Source organism: Choloepus didactylus, chromosome 9 (assembly GCF_015220235.1).
Source record: "Choloepus didactylus isolate mChoDid1 chromosome 9, mChoDid1.pri, whole genome shotgun sequence".
Classification (NCBI taxonomy): domain Eukaryota; kingdom Metazoa; phylum Chordata; class Mammalia; order Pilosa; family Megalonychidae; genus Choloepus; species Choloepus didactylus.
In genome coordinates, this window is record NC_051315.1 from 73,581,286 (window position 1) to 73,601,484 (window position 20,199).

General features: G+C 37.3%; 1 pseudogene; it reads right to left on the reverse strand.

Annotated features, from left to right (window-relative positions):
• Positions 1–4,377: 4,377 nt before the first annotated feature.
• Positions 4,378–19,692, reverse strand: LOC119543769 (annotated as a pseudogene).
• Between the last annotated feature and the right edge of the window lie 507 nt (positions 19,693–20,199).

Consider the following 20,199-nt stretch of genomic DNA (forward strand, 5'->3'; position numbering starts at 1 on the left):
GGGAATTGAAATACCTTTATAAAGATGCTCCAGACCCTTTATTAGGACCACAGGAACTGGTCTACATGCCCTGTCTTGGCTGAGAAATAAAGACAACCCAACTGGTAAACAGTGCTCTAAAACAAACCCAGGTCTTGCTGGCTGGTGGAAAATAGAGCACCACTGGAAGCCAGAAGATCTATATTACCACACATGGAGAACTTGCTGGGGTGCCCAGTGCCTACCTCCCATCCCTGTGGCAGACTGGGGGCAGAGCCAATCTGACAACTGTCCAGAGAGAGAAACAAAGAAATATAGAGATTAAAGAAAACCAACAAGAAAACCCAAGGCAAAAGAGAGAAAACAACATCCAAATAAACTAATCAAGAAAATCAGATGCCTAGATGGCAAAAAAATCATGAGCCACACCAGGAAACATGAAGATATGGCCCAGTCAAAGGACAAACTAACACCTCAACTGAGAGTCAAGAGTTGAAACAACTAATTGAAGATGTTAAACAAATCTTCTAAATCTAATCAACAAGTTGAAAGAAACTGTGACAAAAGAGATGAAGGACATAAAGGAGACACTAGGTGACCATAAGGAAGAATTTGTAAGCTTGAAAAAACAAATGGCAGAACTTATGGGAATGAAGGACACAATACAAGAAATGAAAAACATAATAGATATATATAGCAGCAGATTTGGAGAGGCAGAAGAAAGGATTACTGAACTAGAGGACATGACATCTGAAATTCTACACACAAAAGAACAGATAGGGAATAGAATGGAAAAATATGAGTAGGGGCCCAGGGAACTGAATGACAAAATGAGGCACACAAATACGCATGTTTTAGGTGCCCCAGAAGGAGAAGAGGAGGAAAAAGGGGCAGAAAGAATAATAGAGGAAAAAATCAATGAAAATTTCCCAACTTTTATGAAAGACATAAAATTACAGGTCCAAGAATTACAGCATACCCCAAACAGAACTGATCCAAAAAGACCTACCCCAAGACACTTACTAATCAGACTGTCAAATTTCAAAGACAAAGAGAGGATTCTAAAAGCAGCAAGAGAAAAGCAATCCATCTGTTCTAGTTTGCTAATGCTGCCGGAATGCAAAACACCAGAAATGGATTGGCTTTTATAAAGGAGATTTATTTGGTTACACAGTTACAGTCTTAAGGCCATAGAGTGTCCAAGGTAATGCATCAACAATTGGGTATCTTCACTGGAGGATAGCCAATGGTGCCTGGAAAACCTCTGTTAGCTGGGAAGGCATGTGGCTGGCCTCTGCTCCAAAGTTCTGGGTTCAAATGGCTTTCTCTCAGGATGTTCCTCTCTAGGCTACAGTTCCACAAAAATGTCACTCTTAGTTGCTCTTGGGGCATTTTTCCTGTCTTAGCTTCTCTGGAGCAAAAGTCTGCTTTCAACGGCATCTGCAGCTCCTCTCTGAGCTCCTGGAAGTTCTTCAAAGTGTCCCTCTTGGCTTTAGCTCCTCTTCAAAATGTCACTCCCAGCTGCACTGAGTTCCTTCTGTTTGTCAGCTCATTTATATGGCTCCATTGATTTAATTTAGACCCACCCTGAATGGGTGGGATAACACCTCCATGGAAATTATCCAATCAGAGTCATCACCCACAGTTGGGTGGGGCACAACTCCATGGAAACACCCAAAGGATTCCAAAATCTAATCAGCACCAAAACATCTGCCCCACAAGACTGCATCAAAGAATATGGCTTTTTTCTGGGGGACATAATACGTTCAAAGCGGCACGCCATCACATATAAGGGAAACTCAGTAAGACTAAGTGCAGTTTTCTCAGTAGAAACTACGGAGGTGAGAAGGCAGTAGTATGGTATATCCAAGATACTGAAGGAGAAAAACTGCCAATCAAGAATCATATATCCAGCAAAACTTTCCTTCAAAAATGAGGGAGAGTTTAAAATACTTACAGAAAAACAGACACTGAGAGAATTTGTGAACAGACCTCCTCCACAAGAAATATTAAGGGGAGTGCTACAGACAGATAGGAAAAGACTGGAAGAGACGTTTGGAGAAAAGTATAGAAATGAAGATAGCAGAGATAGAAAGCGGGTAAAGATTTAACATGTGATGCTGAAGGAGTACAGAATGTTCAACAGGATTTATTGTATAGATCCAGAAATGGATAGCACATTATTGGGTGATGGTAGCACAATATTGTAAGTACACTGAACAAAGATGACTGTGAGTATGGTTGAAAGAGGAAGGTTAGGAGCATGTAGGACACCAGAAGAAAAGATAGAAGATAAATACTGGGACAGTATAATTTAGGGAAACCTAGTGTGGTCAATGATTGTGATTAAATATACAAATATAAGGACGTTTCTACATGAGGGAGAACAAATGAATGTCACCTTTGCAAGGTGTTGAAAATGGGATGGTATTGGGGAAAAATACAATCAATGCAAACTAAAGTCTATAGTGAACAGTAACATGTAATATGCTTCCATTAATTTTAACAAAGGCAATATACCAAAGCTAAATGTCTATAAGAGGAGGGATATAAGGGAGGGGTATGGGATTCTAGCATTGGTGTTGTTGTCTGACCATTTTATTTTAATTTTATTTTTTATTTTGTTTGTTTTACTCATCATTTTCTCTCTTTCTCTCTCTCTCTCTTTTTTTTTTGCCTCTTTCTTTGTGGAAGAAATGGAAATGTTCTCATATAGATAGTGGCGTTGAATATGTAACTATGTGATTATACAGGGAACAATTGATTGTTTACCCAGGAGGGAATGTATGGTGTGTGAATAAAACTGTCTCAAAAATAAACAGAGGGATACATGTGCTGGAGAAAGTGTGGAGACATTTTCACTGTACCTAATCACTGTTTGTGGGGAAGTAGAATGGTGTAGCCCATCTGGAGGGCTGTGTGGTGGTTCCACAGGAAGCTAAGCATGGGGTTGCCTTATGGTCCTGCAACCCTGTTACTGGATATATACTTGGAAGAACTGAAAAGAGGGGCACAGAAGGATCTTTGCACAGTGGGGTTTATGGTGGCAGTATTCATGATTTGCAGTGGATGGAGGTGGCCTAAGGGTACATCGACTGATGAACAGAATGGTGAACTGTGATGTTTACATACAGTGGAACATTGAGCTGCTACAAGAAGGAATGAAGTTGTGAGGTCTGCAACTAGTGCACGGATGTTGAGGATGGTATGTTGAGTGAAATAAATCAGAAATGAAGATAAAAGAACCCAAAAAACAAGAACAGATACCATGGTTTTCTACTTCTCTTAGCAATTCCCATTTTTCTAGAAAAGCATCCATTTCATTGAACTCACCACATTAGTTAGTGTACCATATCTATTTAGTATTCTCTTTTACTTGGAAAACTCTCCTCTGTAACTTTGGTTAAATCTCATTTTTCTAATGTGTTTTTGTGTCCTCTTTTGCTCACTTGCTTCTTGCCCCCTCCCCTCATTTGGCTTGCTGCAAGTCTAGGTGTTTTACAGGTATTTATGAGCATCTGAGTCTTAGATTTATCACTTCTACTGATTTTCATATTTTCTATTTCACTAATTTTCACCTTTACTTTTAATTCTCTCCCCTGGTTTATCTTATTGCTCATTTTCTAGCTTCTTGAGTTGGATGTTTCATTTATTTCCAGTCTTCCTTGTTTAATAACAAAAACATTTAGAGCTATGAGGAGTGCTTTGGTTACATTCTGTAAGTTTTGCGATGTGGAGTTCCGGTTTTCATTATGTTCTGAATGGCCTGTATAGTAATTGGAATTTTGTTCCCGTCTTTGATTTGAGCTATTTATGAATAAATTTCCAAATAACTTGATTTTTTTCATTTATTGTCTTTTTTTAATTTCCATTTTTAACACTATTGTGGACAGATAATGTGGCCTGGAAAACGATTGCTATTTAGTATCTCTGAGGCTTTCTTTGTGGTCCAGAACATCATCAGTTTCAGTCACTTTCTTTTGACATTTGAATTAATGCCATTTCTAGTTGGTAAGGAATAAAGTCTATATGTATTTATTATACTAAGCTCAGTTTTCCAAGCTGGAATTCCTTGGAACACGAGTCCTGTGAGCTGCTGTGGGAACTGTGGCCTTGTATATCTTCCCCAGGGGAGTCCACAGCACACATTAGTGCAGACCCAAGAAGGCCAGAGCTAAAGGCATCCATGCACCTTCCCTTAACTTGGTGTTTCCTGGGTGTGACCTTCTCTCCTTAACACCTATTACTGCCTCCAGCAGCTAGTTTTCTGTGGAACATATTTCAGAAAATTCCACTGTAAGGTCTTTTTCTCATCTCTTAAGGAAAAACGAATCAATCCTCACTCCTCTGGCTTGACTCCTTTTGAACCTCTGTGCCCTCCGTAAGTCCTGACGTGCCTCACTGCTCATTTTTGCGGAAGGAGGGGGTGGCGTGAGGAATGACCTTGTTGGTCTCTGCATGAAGCTGCGCAGGTCCCAGTTGAGGCTGGATTTGCTGTCCCTGGGCTCTGCCATCCTGGAAGCCCTGTTGTCTGAGGGAACCGGCCTCGTGGGGCCTCGTGGCAGTAACTCTACCGCAGGGCTCAAGGTTTCCTTCCGTGTTTGCTCTTACAACTCCAACTAGGCTGGGCCCCTTTTCTGCCGCCAGCAGCAGGAGCGACCCACACTTCACTGCAGCATCGGACCTGCCGGCCCACGGGTGGGTCCTCAGACGCTTGCTTTCCGGCTGTCTGCCTCTTCGAGCTGGCCGGTTTCATGGGGTCTCTCGGCTGGGGGCCTCCCAGAAGTAGACCCTGTGCCAAAACTCAGGTGCAAGTAGTTTTCTCGGGAAGTGCAGGTAACACCTGTAGGAGAGTGGGGTCATGAGATGCATGTATGTATGCGCTCAGATACAAATACAAAAAAGAATGAGACAAAAATTGTAATAGCATATTTTTCTTTACTTTTCTAAAACTTTTAATAATGGTAAGAAAAATCCAGCAAAAGCTCTATTTGGATAAACGTGTGTAAACTATTAAAGACTTAATAAAGTTTGCGTGTGTGGTGATGTCAGCTACTACAGTGGGTATCTGCGGCCCGTTGGGGAAGCTGTGGGAAATGATGCAAAAAGAGGTGACAGAATCTGAACAACTTAGGGTGGTCACTGCCTAGACATCCCTGAAGATCGAGAACATGATTAAACGAGAGGAAAGGGTAGCAACAGACAAGATATGATTTAACAAAGGATTATGAGTAGTGAATCTTCATATAAATATATATTCTTTAGATGATAGGGTATTAGAATAGCTAGAAGGAAATAACTGAAATGGTGGAACTGTAATCCATAACATTCTTTGAAATTTGCTGTATAGCTGCTCATTAAATTGTACTTTGAAAGTTATCACCTTGCTGTATATATGTTATATTTCACAATAAGGAAATAGCTGAGGTTGTGGAGCTGTGACACATGACATTCTTTGGAATTTGCTTTCTAACTACTTGTTGAAGTATGCTTTGAAAGTTATCACTATTATGTATATATGTTAAATTTCACAATAAAAAATGTATTATATAAAAAAAGAGAAGGAAAGACCAAATATGTTTCCCAAGCAAATTCTCTTTAACATGTAAGACATAAATTATTTTTAAAAAATCCAAAGTTGCAACTTGGAAACTAAGAAGAATTTTTGATGTGAAATATAGGTAGATCAAATGACACTGAAATTTCTTTACTAAACATAGTACCATATTTTAAAGAGCTTGCTCTTTATATCCTTTTGAATATCTCTGTTTTAGCACCTCAGACTCAGTGTTTTCAAAATTCTATGTGAACCTGCACATAATACATGCTGACAAACACTTATTGAATGAGTTAATAACTGAATGCAGCATCCCCAAACATGCTCCTGAATTGCTTATTATGAAATTGCTCCTAAGAGTCACAAAATCTTAATCACCTCCTCTTTTTCCTTCCATTGTTTAAACAGTTTCATAGGTTTCCCAGCATTATTTCTGCAGTATCTCTCAGCACCATCTCATTCATTAAACTAATAGTGTGTATGATTCGCCACAAACAAAAACAAAAATGCCTTATGTCACCATGGAGCTTGGCTTTTTGTGGGGAGAAACTCCATTCTTGTATCATTTCTCTTGGCACTAATCTAAATCAGCATTTCCTCTTATCTGAACTATTGCAATGGTCTCCCTGCTCATCTTGGTATCCATTGTCTCTCCACACCATCTTATCCAATTAATCTTAAAAACTTAACACTTATTTTCTTACCTTCTTGTGCAATACCTTAAACAGTTCCTTATCGTTACCGACTAATTTCCACATCCCTTAGTTTGTTGTGCTATAACCTGGCCCAACCAGCTGAGTTTATTAACTTTTTCTTGCACTCTGTTTTGCAGACAAACTAGTCTTCATGCCAATCATTCAATGCTTTACTGCTTCTGTATTACTGTTCCCCGCCCCCCCCTCCCCCGGAATGATCTCTCCTATGTCTTCTTGTTACAATCCTACACATCTTTCAAGACCAATTCTGTTGCTTTTTTCCTAATTCCTTTAACTAGAAATAATCTCTCTCCTTTGAACTCCCATGGAACTTTCTTTGTGCCTGTCTTGTGACACTTAGTTTTCATGCTATGTTGTAGTTTGGTGTTTATATTTTACCTGCTTGAGAACAACCTACACATTGCTTTATTCCTCCTAGCAGCTAGCATAGTACCTTGCACACAGCTGAAGGAATAAGGGAATGACCTGGCTAGTTAATTGGTAATATTGCTTATATTTATAGGGGGACCTATAATTTAATCTAATGTAATATAATCACACGTTAACTATAAAATTGGGTTCATTTTAATCTGCATAAATAATTTTGTAAAATTATTTTTTAAAAAGGCAGAGATTCTTAGAAAATGACTAAATTGTGGGCAAGTCACTTAGTTTCTTTGTGTACTAAGACAATGTGCTAGTACCTTTCAGGTATGTAAAAAATTCAGTAAGCCAGAAGAATGTCTGTAATTTAATGTCAAAGCAGAGGACCACATTGGACTCTCTAGATGAAATATAGCTATGTATATACACATCTCCAAACTTAAGGGGCTAATAATTTTTCAGGCTAAAAGTACTTGCTGATAGATTGGTGATTCAAAACCCCTTTTCAAGTGTGCCCTTTCCACCTTTCCAATTTCACTTAATTTGACAACCTTAAGCTATTAGATACTATAAATGCATTGACATAAAGCATCTAAGGGGGTCAATTGAAGGCGGTGAATCTCCAGGTTTGCCCAGAATTCATAAGATTTTGAGGGAGTAGGAATAATATTGTGTCTGGCTGTGGAAAGAAGATCTGGAACAACAAAAGTGCTGCAAAGGAAAAATGAACTGTTGGCAGTTCTATCCCTGGGAGTAGGCATAGTGCATGCCATGGGACAGATGTATAATGTAACTGCTTTCCCATAAAACTCAATTCCATCATTTGGTGGACTCTTCCCTGTGGAAACACACATATGAATTTTGTAACAGATGTTAACAACATATTATTTACTTTGTCTTTTTAAATTCGTTGGCCAAACATAGCTGTTACATAAAGTGAGGGATACCACATTGCTTGATGAGATATATTTCTTATTACGTTTTGTAAGTTTAATAACCATTCATTTTACAGAGTGATCCCTTGGTTCTCCTAGAAACAATGCTGAAACTAATGCTTATATCATTGTCGGAATGCTTTCCTGCCCCTTGAGACTGAATAACTCATTTCTGTGAATTTTCTTTCCTTGAATTAGCGAGGGTAGGAATTCAAGCTAACTTTCCAAGCAGACTTCTGCCCAGATGTACAGTACATGATGCCAAAGCCGCATTGTCATCCCATGGGTAAGCATATTTGTATCAGAACAATCATATTGCTTTAATTCTTTATTAATTTATGCAGTGCCATGTTCCTTTATCAAGGCAACCAAAAGGGAGCATTAAAAACAGAAGCAAATGGATTGAAATCTCAAGGAAGCAGGTTTTTCACTTATTTTTGAAACATTTAACTAAGTCAGTTAAATGAATGGTTGTTTAAAGAAGAAATTTTCATCTGGGGAACTGACTGGAAGAAGGCTTTTCACTGAGTGAATCCTGGAAAATATGGAAATCTTTGGAGCCTATGTCTGAATTTCTGCAGGATATGGGACTATTCTCATACTCTGTGGCTTCCTTAGAGATTCCTAGGAATCCACTCTGATAGGGATGCTTTAGTTATTCTGATGGTCATGTGGGAAGTAAGAGTCCAGAATGTTTCTGTGTGCTCTCCCTTGCTGCTTCAAATTGCTCTCTGGATGAGATTAGGAAGGGATTCGTGGAACCTTCCAATAATGTTCCAATAACTCTGCTTATGACTAAAGATGTAGATAGATAACAGAAAGTAAAATCAAATGATCCAGGATTGGAAGAAAAATCCATATAGTGCCACTGATAAAAATGTAAGAGAGTTTTTTGATTTTTGTTGGTTTTTAAGGACAAAATTGGTAAATCTATTTGCAGTGCTTCTTTTGATTGTTTTATAATGGCCGCTTAGAGTGCTATCTTAAGGGTGTGAGGAGTGCAGTGATCAATTAGTGATGTCTGCCATGGGCAAGGGAGAGAGGAATAGGAATGTTTAACATTTACTGACTTGGTAAAGGTATTTTAAATGTCCTATTATTCATTATAATGAAGGTAGACATATGATTTACAATGACTTTGTTCTTCAATTTTATGCCATGTCCAAACTGAAGCTTGGTAAAGCCAACTATAACTTTTATTCAGTCCATTGGATAACACCCAGTGTGAGTCAATAAGTTAGCAACTGGAATGAAATAATGGAACTACTACTTTCTTTATCATTTATATGGCCTTATTGGAGGACCTACGAAGAATTTAGATGTATGAATATTTTTCAAAGTAATGATCTATTCCAAGGCAGCATTTAACATTCTGCCTACAACATAGAAAGTAGTAATGCATTAGGCAATTTCTAATTTTAAACTCCTAACATTTATAATCATGAATAAATTATATAGAACAAGCGGAATATATTTCTCTCTTCATGCCAATCTCAAAGTAGAATTTATGATAAATACATGGCTCCATCAAGGTAAAGCCATCAAAAGAGACAGTTTAAATGATAGTAAGAAGTTGGGGAGGAGGGGAAAGAATCACTGCATGGTTGAGCACACAAGCGAATATGATAATTATGCTCAGTAATTTCAAATGTTGTCAAATTGGATTTCTTATAGTTCAGAAAAAAAGTTGAAATGTGAGTTTATGCTGGTGCTTCGTTATCAGGTCCAGAGATTCTATGAAACAAAATTTCTCTCTTATAGACAATTTTTCAGAGAAAAGTATTTATAGCGGACATTTATTTATTTTTTCTTGTTCATCCCCATTTCTCTTCATGCTAACTGTACCCTGACTTTCCAAAGGGAACGACTTACTCATAACCTCAGTCCCTGTGATTCAGGGCTGGGTACATATAAAGGTCCAAATAATAAGAATCACAGATATTGTTTTAGAGATAGTATATGACTTAATTTGAACCTATGAAAAGGAGCCATAGGGCTTTTGCAGTGACAATTCAGAAAGGGGCCATATCAGTCCACCATGGTTCCTAAATTTCATTTTCTATGGCAATCTTATGGGAAGAATTTGTCTGATAAATAAGCAACTCAGAATAAATAGAAATTGAGAGATGAAGATAGATCTTTGAGTAAATGGATCCAGTCAAACCCTTGAGTCAGTCCGACCCTTGTACTTTTCATCTGTGTCAATAAATTCCTTTTAATTTAAGCCAGCTTGAGGTGGCTTCCTGTCGCTTACAATCAAAAGAGACCTGATTAATAAAGTGTCTGTAGCTCCCTAATTCTGTGAAAGGTTGCTAAAGAACTCATTTAAACTTTGATTAATAGTGCAAACTCATAGAGATCCTAGACATCTAGACATTCTTAATGTCATACTCCTATCTCTGGAGGTGATAAAATATTTCTGTACACACATGACGTATTTGTGTATGCGAAATTGGGACTTCTATTTAATATATTTAGATTGATTTTATAAATAAAAGTTTGTGGTATTTAAAATGGTCTGTAGTTATGACTAGAATAATCTCTTGACTGTAGGTGAAAAGACTATTGTGACAAAGATTGGGCTTTGGTATTATTATGATGGTTTTATGGCTAGAAACTCTATTGTGTTTAAAATATGCCCTTCTGATCAACCATCCTCCCCTCAAGTTTTTAAAAAGTGGGAGCTATGCATAAGATTAAAAAAAAACCATGGCAATCAAAAGGCAACTTTATTGTTGTCTACATCAAGAAATTCCAAGGGCTTCCAATGCAAGGCTCTCTGGTAAACTGAGGTGGAGCACATGACTAGAGGCATGCTCTCTACAAGTCTAAATGTGGGACACTAAGATGTCTGTGGGGAAAAACTTTTGAAAGCCTGTCTATTCAAAGATGACCCTAAACTGACTATACATTGGAGATACAAAGGAGGTGAGAGACAAAATTGGTTTGCGACAATGACAACAGTGAAGGGTTTGTTACACTCAGAACACTGATTTTAAGGCCCGCAAACCTCAACCATTAGCAAACCGTGGCTCAATAAATGTACAAGGCTTTGATCTACTAGATTAGTGACTTCGTCACCCTTGGAGGGGGGTGTTACTATCAAGGAAGTGGCAGAAGAAGGTCTGGTATAAGAATGGAAGAGAGAAATTTTCCTTCCCGATGAAGTGTAGATCCCCAAATACTTTGTACACCAAATAAAGAAATTAATTATTTGAAGGATCAGTTGTTCATGGCTCTTTACTAGAGTTTGGCTCCTGACTTACGCTCCAAAAGAGTAATCCTTTCTTGATAGCCGCTCACTTTGCTGGGCTCCCTGCTGCTATTGTTTCCCAAGAAGATGTGTCTGTTGTCTAAACATTAATTACTTTCTATGCTTGTGGCTATACTACAGTATTTCATAATTCAACAGTTATTTGAAAGTCATTTTATCATTTAGTTGTTAAATACAGCCAATATAACAGAGTCGCAGCCAACTCAACAGAGTTATTTCACAAGGAAGTTCTGGCATAGCACCTTTATTTCACAGTTGTTGGTGATCTTAGTCTACCAAATAACCATCTGTAGAGTTTGTGATTGAGAGTGACAGTGAGACAATCTAAGAAATTTATGTGTTTTCAGTAGCCATGGACCTCACATTTAGTTGGTGGAACTTCCAAGGAAACTTACAAGTCTCCGTTTCTCAACCCTGTGCTCTGCCTCACACTCTCTTGGGAGAAATGGGCATTTTCTATTAAAGCTTCTTAAGAATTTTCATTAGTTTGACTCGACTGGATAGCTCATGAGAAAAACAAAATCTAGTACACTTTGAGATTTATAAATAGCATCATGTTTGTTAGTCACACCTCTGAGAAATGGAGTGCCTTTCCTGAGGCTTGTGACTATAGTTCAAGGTCATTTTATCTATGTAATTATTGTCTTATTAGATGGCATAGACGGTGATTGAAATTATTATCGATTTTTAATAACAAAGACTACTTATGTGCAGCAACTGCACATTTATTATTTATTTATTTTTTTCCTCTTGATAACTGGCTAGTTATACATTATTTCACTATAATTTTAATGGCCATGACATTTAGAGATTATGACATGCATCCTTGACTTTATACTATATTTAATACCAATGATTAAGTTTACTCCTTCCCTGATAATACTGGGATCTTATGATGCTGCATTCACCTCCTCCCTTCTTTTGTGTTATTGTTGCTGTGCATGTATTTTTAATCCAAGAAGTCATTACTCTTATGTTGGCCAATTAATATTTATTATTTTACACCAAATATTTATCCATTCATTTACATATCTCTCTTCATTTCTTCTAGCATTTTGGAGATAGTTTTCCTTCTGCCTGAAGATATCTTTTTAGAATTTCCTTTAGTGCAGATCCTATGGCTATAAATTCTCTGTTTTTATTTATCTGAATAATGCCTTTATTTCATCTTCATTTTTGAAGGATGTTTACATACAGAATTAGAGTTTGGCGGTTATCTTCTTCTAGCACTTTAGAGAAGTCTTTTCGTTTTTGTTGACTTCCATTATTTCTACTGAGAAATTTTCTTTCAGCCTTATTGTTGTTCCTTTGAAGCAAAGTTCTATCCCTTGCTTAATGACTTTAATTATTCTTGAAACTATTCACATTGGATAAAGAGCATTAAATAAAAAAAATCTATTAATTTTTTTTTATTCAAGAAATTTATTTAAACATTTAGAAATCTGATGATGACATCAGGAAGCAGCCAGTAGAAATGAAATGGGGAATAGGGTGCATCTCTCAGGAGAGTAACTCAAGGCTACGTAGAAGCAAGGAATACTTTCTTCTTGTTGATTCTGATGCCATGCAGAAGTGCATGTCTCAGTTTTCTCATTATATAGGAAAACTTGAAGCCAGTGTTTCCAGTTCCCTAAATTCAGAGCTGTTAGGACAAGGGTCTGTATCACTGAGATTTATGATATTTTCTTCTGGAATTCCTTCTTTCTTTGTCATCTCTTTGAACTTCTCAGTGAGTTCTTCATCAACGTACTCTCCTCTGCCAAAGATTCCAGTTGTCTTGGTGACCAAGCCCTTCTCATCCTCATTGGTAGTGTACACTATCATAGCATCTTTTATTGCATAAATAACTTGGAATAAAGTTTTACCTGCATATTCAATTTCATAAGAATTTCCTTTTTTTTTCCAGTTGCAGTTTTTCCTATGCATTTTCCATTAACTATGAAATAATATTTGAAGACGACCATGCCATCTGTGTCATTAAATTCAATATTACGGATATAATTCCTGAATGGTCCATTTATGTCCATCTTCTCTTTGTTATTAGCTGCAAGGAAAAGGAGGTTCCAAGGCCCTGAAAACTGGCTGTGTTGCACAGAAAGTGGGATTTTTCACCGACATTAATGCCAAGGTCTTGCTATGTAACAGGTGCGTGTTGAGCTCATGCCTGGGACAGTCCACTGTTCCAGGCAGGCAGGTAGGAGGACAGACAGGTAAATTCTGGTTTCAGGGTTGGTAGGCTGGCTTTCTCCCTGGTGTTCGGCATTCTGGGTGGCTTAGCTTCTGCATTGCCCAGTGACGTCCTCTCCCTTCTCCAGCTCCCACAGACTCTGAGTTTCTCCTATTGATTTTATTTGGAGACATTATGATATGATACATTCTGACCCATGATACATAAACAATTTTAATTGAACAAAGAAAACAGATTTATAAAGTAGTAAACCCAAAATTGAAAGTAAATAAAGTCTACAAATAAGGGTAATATATGGTGTTTTATTGTCCTTACCAAAGGAGGAAGAGAAAACTTCATAGGAGTGGTTGGTGAAGGAGGGGAGCAAGGGAGTCATACTTAGAAGATACATTATTTCTGCACCATTTTCATCTTCAGATTTTCAACCTTTTTGGAGCTCTTGGCTGACTAACCTTCAAACTGCAATTAATAAGAAATTTGTAGCTGCAGAAATACCTTTAAGGGAAAATAAAGGCTAAACATGAGAGAGCTACAAAACACATGAAAATAGCCCATACATACAGCAGATTGAAGAATTATAGAAGATACTGCTTCTGAAGAATTGTTGAAGATGCTACTTCTCCATCCTTTTCATTTGATGTGCATATATAAAACAATTTATTTTGTCATTATTCAAACATGATGTGCAATTCCTATTTGTTCCATATGATGTTTTCTGACTAGAAACTGTTGTATTGTATAAATGGGTGAGTGTGTCTTTGGTCTTTGCCTGAAATCATGTTGAAATATTACTTATCATAATGTGATTGTTTAGTGTATTTTTGAGGGAAAAGTTGCTATACCAAAAACAAAAAAAATTCTGAAACGTGGTGTAAATTTTCCAGAGCTATTTTGTTGAAAATTGTTCACCAAAAAGTTATTATGGCTTATCTGAGAAAAAAATCTTAAAAGCAGTCAGACACATTACAAACTGTCTTTTTATCTGCTGTTTTACTATTATGTGCCAAATATAGTTTTATTTAGATTTATCTTTCTTGGGATTAAATTAATTTCTTAAATCTGAATTGAATGTCTTCCATCAGTGGAAATTTCTTCACCATTATCTTTTCAAATGTTCTTCTCTCTCATTGTTTCTATTCTCTTCTTCTGAGTTCTAGTTGCACCTAGCATAAGAACTTTTCCATGTGTCTCACATGTCTCTAACAATTTTTTCTGGATTTTTCATTCTTTTTTCTCAGTGTGTTTCCATTCAGAAGCTGGTCAGACTTACAGCTCATATTTTCTACTGTTTGTAACCTGTGGTTAACCCATCAATTGAGTCCTTAATATCAGATCTTGTGTTTTGTTATTCCAGAATTTCTGTTTATTTTGTTGATTCCAATTATGTGGTGAAATTCTCCATTTTAATATATTTTCTTAATGTTTTCCTCTCTTTTCTTGAACATATTACTCATCAACTCTTCTAAAGACCTTGTCAGCTTAAGCAATATTTGGACTACCTGTGGATTTGTTTTCACTTTCTGTTTTTCTCTTAGTTTTCATTCTTGTGGTAGTGTCTCTTGCCATCTCTGCTGATTTTGGTTGAAGAAGAGACATTGTTGTAAAAAATGTTGTCTCCAGATGATAATGTCCTCCACCAGAGAGTATTTGCAGTTTTGTTTTTGCTAGGTAGACAGGATGGAGGCGGAACACGTTGATCCAACTAGGAACTGAGCTGAGTCTGAATTGCAGCTTTCTTTTTTTTTTTTTGTTTGTTTGTTTTTAAGGCTGTAGTCTTTTATTTGCTTCTGTTCTTAGGGTGTACTTCTATAGGACTTTAAACTATAAACCTGGTGTTGTTACTGCCGCCCTTCCCTCTGGTGGGTCCTTAATGCTAGTCTCTAGTATTCAAAACTCCGAAAGACTTTGGAGAAAAGACTTGGAAAATGTCCTTCTTTTCAGGAAAAGTTGACAAGAAACTAGTCAATAAAAGCTTGAAAGAAGAGGGAAACCTTGAAATGTAGCTCTGTTAGTGAGGAGGAGTCTCAATTTTGTCATCTTCACCTATGACACTCTGCCTGACTCACGCACGGAAATTCTCAGCCTGAACCCAGAGTCAACAGAAGCCCCCAGGGAAAAAGCAGCTTCAGATCAGTGTCTCACCTTTCTGAGTTTCTCTCTGTTTTGGAATCTTTACTTCCATAGTCCTATTTGCTTTCTCAGATCTCCGATGATTGTAAAAAGTGTTTTGTATGGTTTTTCAAGTTGTTTTTTTTTGTGGGGACTTTAGTCTGTCACAGACTACTCTATTTTATCTAGAATTGGAAGTCTTTTCATTTAAATTTTGTAAAAATCTTTCAAAGCGTGTATTTCTTGATGTAAGTGAAATAGATCACAAGCCAGTCAGTCAGTTTTGCTCTTTACAAGCAAAGTAACATTTTATGACTTGAATTAGATCTAGGACTTGGCTCTGACTGCCAATCTGGAAAGATTGGAATCCGGAAACCAGATAGACCTTCTAGTGGGGACAGTCTTCATAAAAGGTAAACAAATCTCCAAAAGAATGAAGGTGGAAAGGAGAATCTTAGCATTTTGATAGGGCAAAGAATTTAGAAGGTTAGCAGAAGACACTAGAGGGAAGTCTGGGAAGACTGACTTTGGCAGCAGATGGGAGGGACCTAGGGTTAAGACCTGGATCTAGAAGCAGGATTTTGTCTCCTAGGATGCTTGAAAGGGAAGGCAGAAACCGAAGGCTTGAGGAACAGAAGCATTGGAAAGTAAGTCAAGGACTTGTGCCTTTGAAAAATGACAAGGGCTTAAGCCAGAGGAAAAAGGCAAAATCCCACAGATGATCTAGGAATAGACAGAGTCACTTGAGTCAGTGAGTTCCTGAAGCTCAAGTTCCTTATATTCCTCCTGAGCCAGTACCTGATTGAAATTCACCCTGTCTAGAAAGCCCTTCTCTCATATACTCCTCAATAACTAACAAAGCTAAATTTCAAGTTTTTCCCCTTCTTTGGAGCTTTTATTAACTAGTTATCTTGTCAACTTTTCCTGACTAAATTGACTCCTCCTCCTTTGTCTCACCATTGAATATACTTTTGTTTAGTTTTGTTAACACTTTTCCTTTTCTTTATACACATCATGGTGATTTATTAATGCACAAAGAGTAATAAAAAGAAGAGAGCTTGTTGGGTCATTTAATGACTAGAGACATTAAGCTATGAAAGCCTGATGGATAAAACTACCTCTGGGATAGACTTAACAATGAGACAATTTTATCAGCTGAGGAGAAGAGGGGAGAGATAAGAAAAGAGAAATCAAGAAGCTGAGAAGTTTTGGCTTAAATGCAGGCCAAATCTTAAGTCATCCATCATTAGATTTGATCCCTGAGATGCAAAATCAAGTGTTTTAAAATCAGCCACTAGTCTGGTACATCATTATTCTATTAAAAAATTATTGGCTACCTTAGAGGTTTTCAGGGTGGAACATGGTGGAGTGATGTTGGGTGCAGTTGGAGACACTGAGCATATTAGGCCTGCAGAAGACTTGGATAGACCTGAGAACTGCCTTAAAGTATCATGGCCTCTCTCCTTTGACAGAAAGGCTTGGCAATAGGCATGATTAAGACAGTTTGGAAGAATTTAAAGAATGAGAGATTTCATCTCTTTACAAATGTAGCAGATGAGTTATTAAAAATTTAATTAGGCAGAACTGCCTATGGAGATATTAACTGTGTCTTGTTTCATGAATTCGATGTTCACCTGTAACAAAAATTAAAAGTATTTTCTCTTCCCCTTCTCAAATAAGTAGCCAGGATAGTCTGCCTTTGAAATCCAAGTTTCTCTTGCCCTCAAGGAAAAGTAAATAAGTCAGGACTCTGGGAAGCAAATGGAGTCAATTGCCCAAGTGAGGAAAGGATGGAAGCTGTGTGCTTAGACTTACAATATTGACCTCAAGACATTGAATCCTGGACTACTGGATAAAGAGACAGTTGTGTATTTTCTGGTGAGCTGGGGGTCTGGAGCCTCCATAAATTCTTCAGCTCTGAGATGGCAGGACCTCAGAAGTTGTGGCTGCTAAGAACAAATGAAGGAGTTGGTGCTAAGAATCTGGGTCTTAGGGACAATCTTCCATGGCCAGCCGAGCTGCCAGTCCTCAAAAGAATCATAAGTACATGGACCCACTTCACATAGAGCCATTGTACCAGGCAGATGGTGGAGGGGATGTGGCATCATGGTTGAGAGATCATATATGATTTTCACCTTAAAATAAATTCTGTGTACATACATGTGAGTGTGCTTCATCTGTCTGCTAGTGGAATGACTGATGTTGACTTTCCTGCCAATCCTTGTTATCTTGTTTTAATTTGATTTTCTTGATTTCAGAAATATGACATTGTTTGTGCCCTAAATATTTTGAAACAGTTCATACCTACCTCAAAAGGTATTTTCAAACAATTATATCTGTCCAAAAATGGAATTGGATGCTTGGGAAATTATCATTTTCTGTCAATGACTCTAGTTAAGCAAAGTCCAGCTTTCTGGAACATTGTAGGAAAGAATCCTACAGTGGTTGGAGGGTTGAAACATTTTCTTATTCATATATATATCTAGTGTCTAGGGAAGTATTAGGCATATAATAAGCATGCTGTAAATATTTGCTTAATAAATGAATGAAAGGATGGATGCATTCGAGTGACCCACAGTGTGGACATTAGATTGAAATTTGGGTGAACTAAACAGTCATTAGAATATGATTTATATGAATGTCATATCAAGCTAAGTATATATTTCTAAGGAAGATTTAAAGAAATCAGTACTTATACCTATTCATTTTACTTTTAATCACAGTTTTCATTGATGATATAAAGCTTAGTGTTATTGCTAGTTCACCCTCAGATTAGGGGCTCACTTACTCAGAACTCATTTGGAACTTGTGACTCCTCTAAGTTTTGTCCTTGTCTCTCAGCCCAAGTGGCATACTGCTCACCTCATTTGTCTATTCCCCACTGCAGCATTGTCTTCTGGATTAGGTGGCTCTTTCTTCACTCAAATAATTACATGTGGGCTTTTCCTCTTCAAGGGTAACTCTCACACCAGAGCATGAACTGGAAAATTTTCCTCATTTTTTTTCTCTATATCTTCTTTTAAACTAAAATAAAAACCCAAATGAACTAAAAAGATGAACAATTTTTCAATCTTTGTTCCCTCAGAGACAATATTCAGGGATGGTTGATCATGGCACTAGGCCATGTTCTTTGTCTGACTTCATATTTCTAGCTGTTCTGTCTACTGCCAGAAGTATGGTTTATCTTTCTCTATGCTCTTTGCAGCATAGCTACTTTAAGGAGTATTTAATTTAGATTGAGCAAGGTATAGTAGAAAGAGCACTGGTCTGGAAATTCTGGCTGGAGTTAAATAACTTGTCCTTCATTTCAACCAGATAGTCCAGAAGATCCATCCTATCTTAAACATTCTATGATTCCACTATACATTTGACACCATGAATCTGCAATTTTCAGCAATCTTAAAAAAACTTGGACACAATATATTTTGAACAAGAAAATAGTTGTCCCACACTTTGATTAATTTTTTTCACTACATGTAGAAAGAGTTTGAAAACCTGATTCAAATCTGTACATGTTAGAAGTTATACACTGCAGCCCTTCAGTGTTGTTTCTTTTCTAAATTTCATCATGTTTCCTGTTTTGAGTGAACAGCTCTATTTTGGGAAATATTTTGCTAAATATTTTCTATCCACTTTAATGTGAATGTGTCACCTTCTGGAACTCTCTGGATAATGCAGAAAAATGACATTTGCTTCATTGTGGTTACTACAATATTTTTACAACTAGATTGTAGGCTGCAAGTGTTAGGTGGGTAGAGCCTGTACATACTAATGCTTACATCCAGGGGAGAAGTTATCTGGGGATTTGAGTGGGGGGGAGTAAACACACTTTAGACTACCTTCCTTTGCTATTCTGAGATTATTTTTGCAGCATTCTTGAAAAATAGTCATCCAGGTTTTATCGGCTATATTCAGTGATAGGAAGTTCATTATGTTACAAGGCTGCATTTTCATTTTAGAAAGCTCTAATTGTCAGAAAATCTTCTCTTACACTGAGCTGAAATTTGCCTCTCTTGAACTTCTATACTCTGTTTTTAGTTCCGTAATTTGGAGCTCCCCAGAATAAATTAATTCTCACATCTACCTGACAGCCCTTCAACAATTGCAAGGCCTTTAGCTCTCCCTCTTCCTGTTTTCTTTTTCAGACTATGTGTTTCGACTTCCTTCTATTCTGATTACCTTCTGGAGGCACTTCAGTTTGTCCATATCCTTTTTCTTAATTTTTTATTTTGCAACGACTGTAGAGTCACAAGGAGTGACGACTTTCGAGTCACAAAGAAATGCCCAGGAAGGTTCTCTGTACCCTTTTCCCATCCTCCCCCATAATTATAGTGCCATATGAAACCCAAGAAACTGATATTAATACAATATCAGTGGTTATTTAGATTTCACCAATTTTACATGCATATGTGTGTATGTGTAGCTTTATGCAATTTTACCATGAAGAGCTTTGTGTCACCACCACCACCATCATGAGATACTTAGTGCTACTGTTGACACTACCTCTTTTCAGCCACAGCTACACTCTCCTCCCAGCTGTAGCCCCAGGCAGCCACTAATCTAGTCTCCATCTCTATAATTGTGTTAATTCATGAATATTATATAAATGTCCATATCTTTTGAAAACTGACACATAACGAAGAACTCTCTTAATCTGTACATTATGTAGGCAGTTCCTGATTTATAAATAATTGAATTATATGACAGAAATCTCATATCAACAATGGGGAAGCCTGAATTTAGAACCCTTAGTTTCTTAGGAGGCAATGTTGTTCCCACATTCAAAAGTTCTATAAACTGACTCCTTTTGGCCCTTGCCAAAATCAGGGCTAACTCCTTTGTCTAGATTAGCCCTTTAGTTTCTAATACCTAAAAAAACAAAACAAAAGAAAACAAACAAACAAAGAACAAGTAAGGCAGAAATTTCAGGACCCAAAGGGCAAGAGGCTTATGAATCTCTCCTTGTAAAAACTTTAAAAATTTCATGTCTGAGCTACTCTGGATGACCTAGCTTTTTGGGAGGCAGACATAGTGCTTTTGGTGTGTCAGCTTCGACTAGGTGGTGTCTGCTTCAAAGA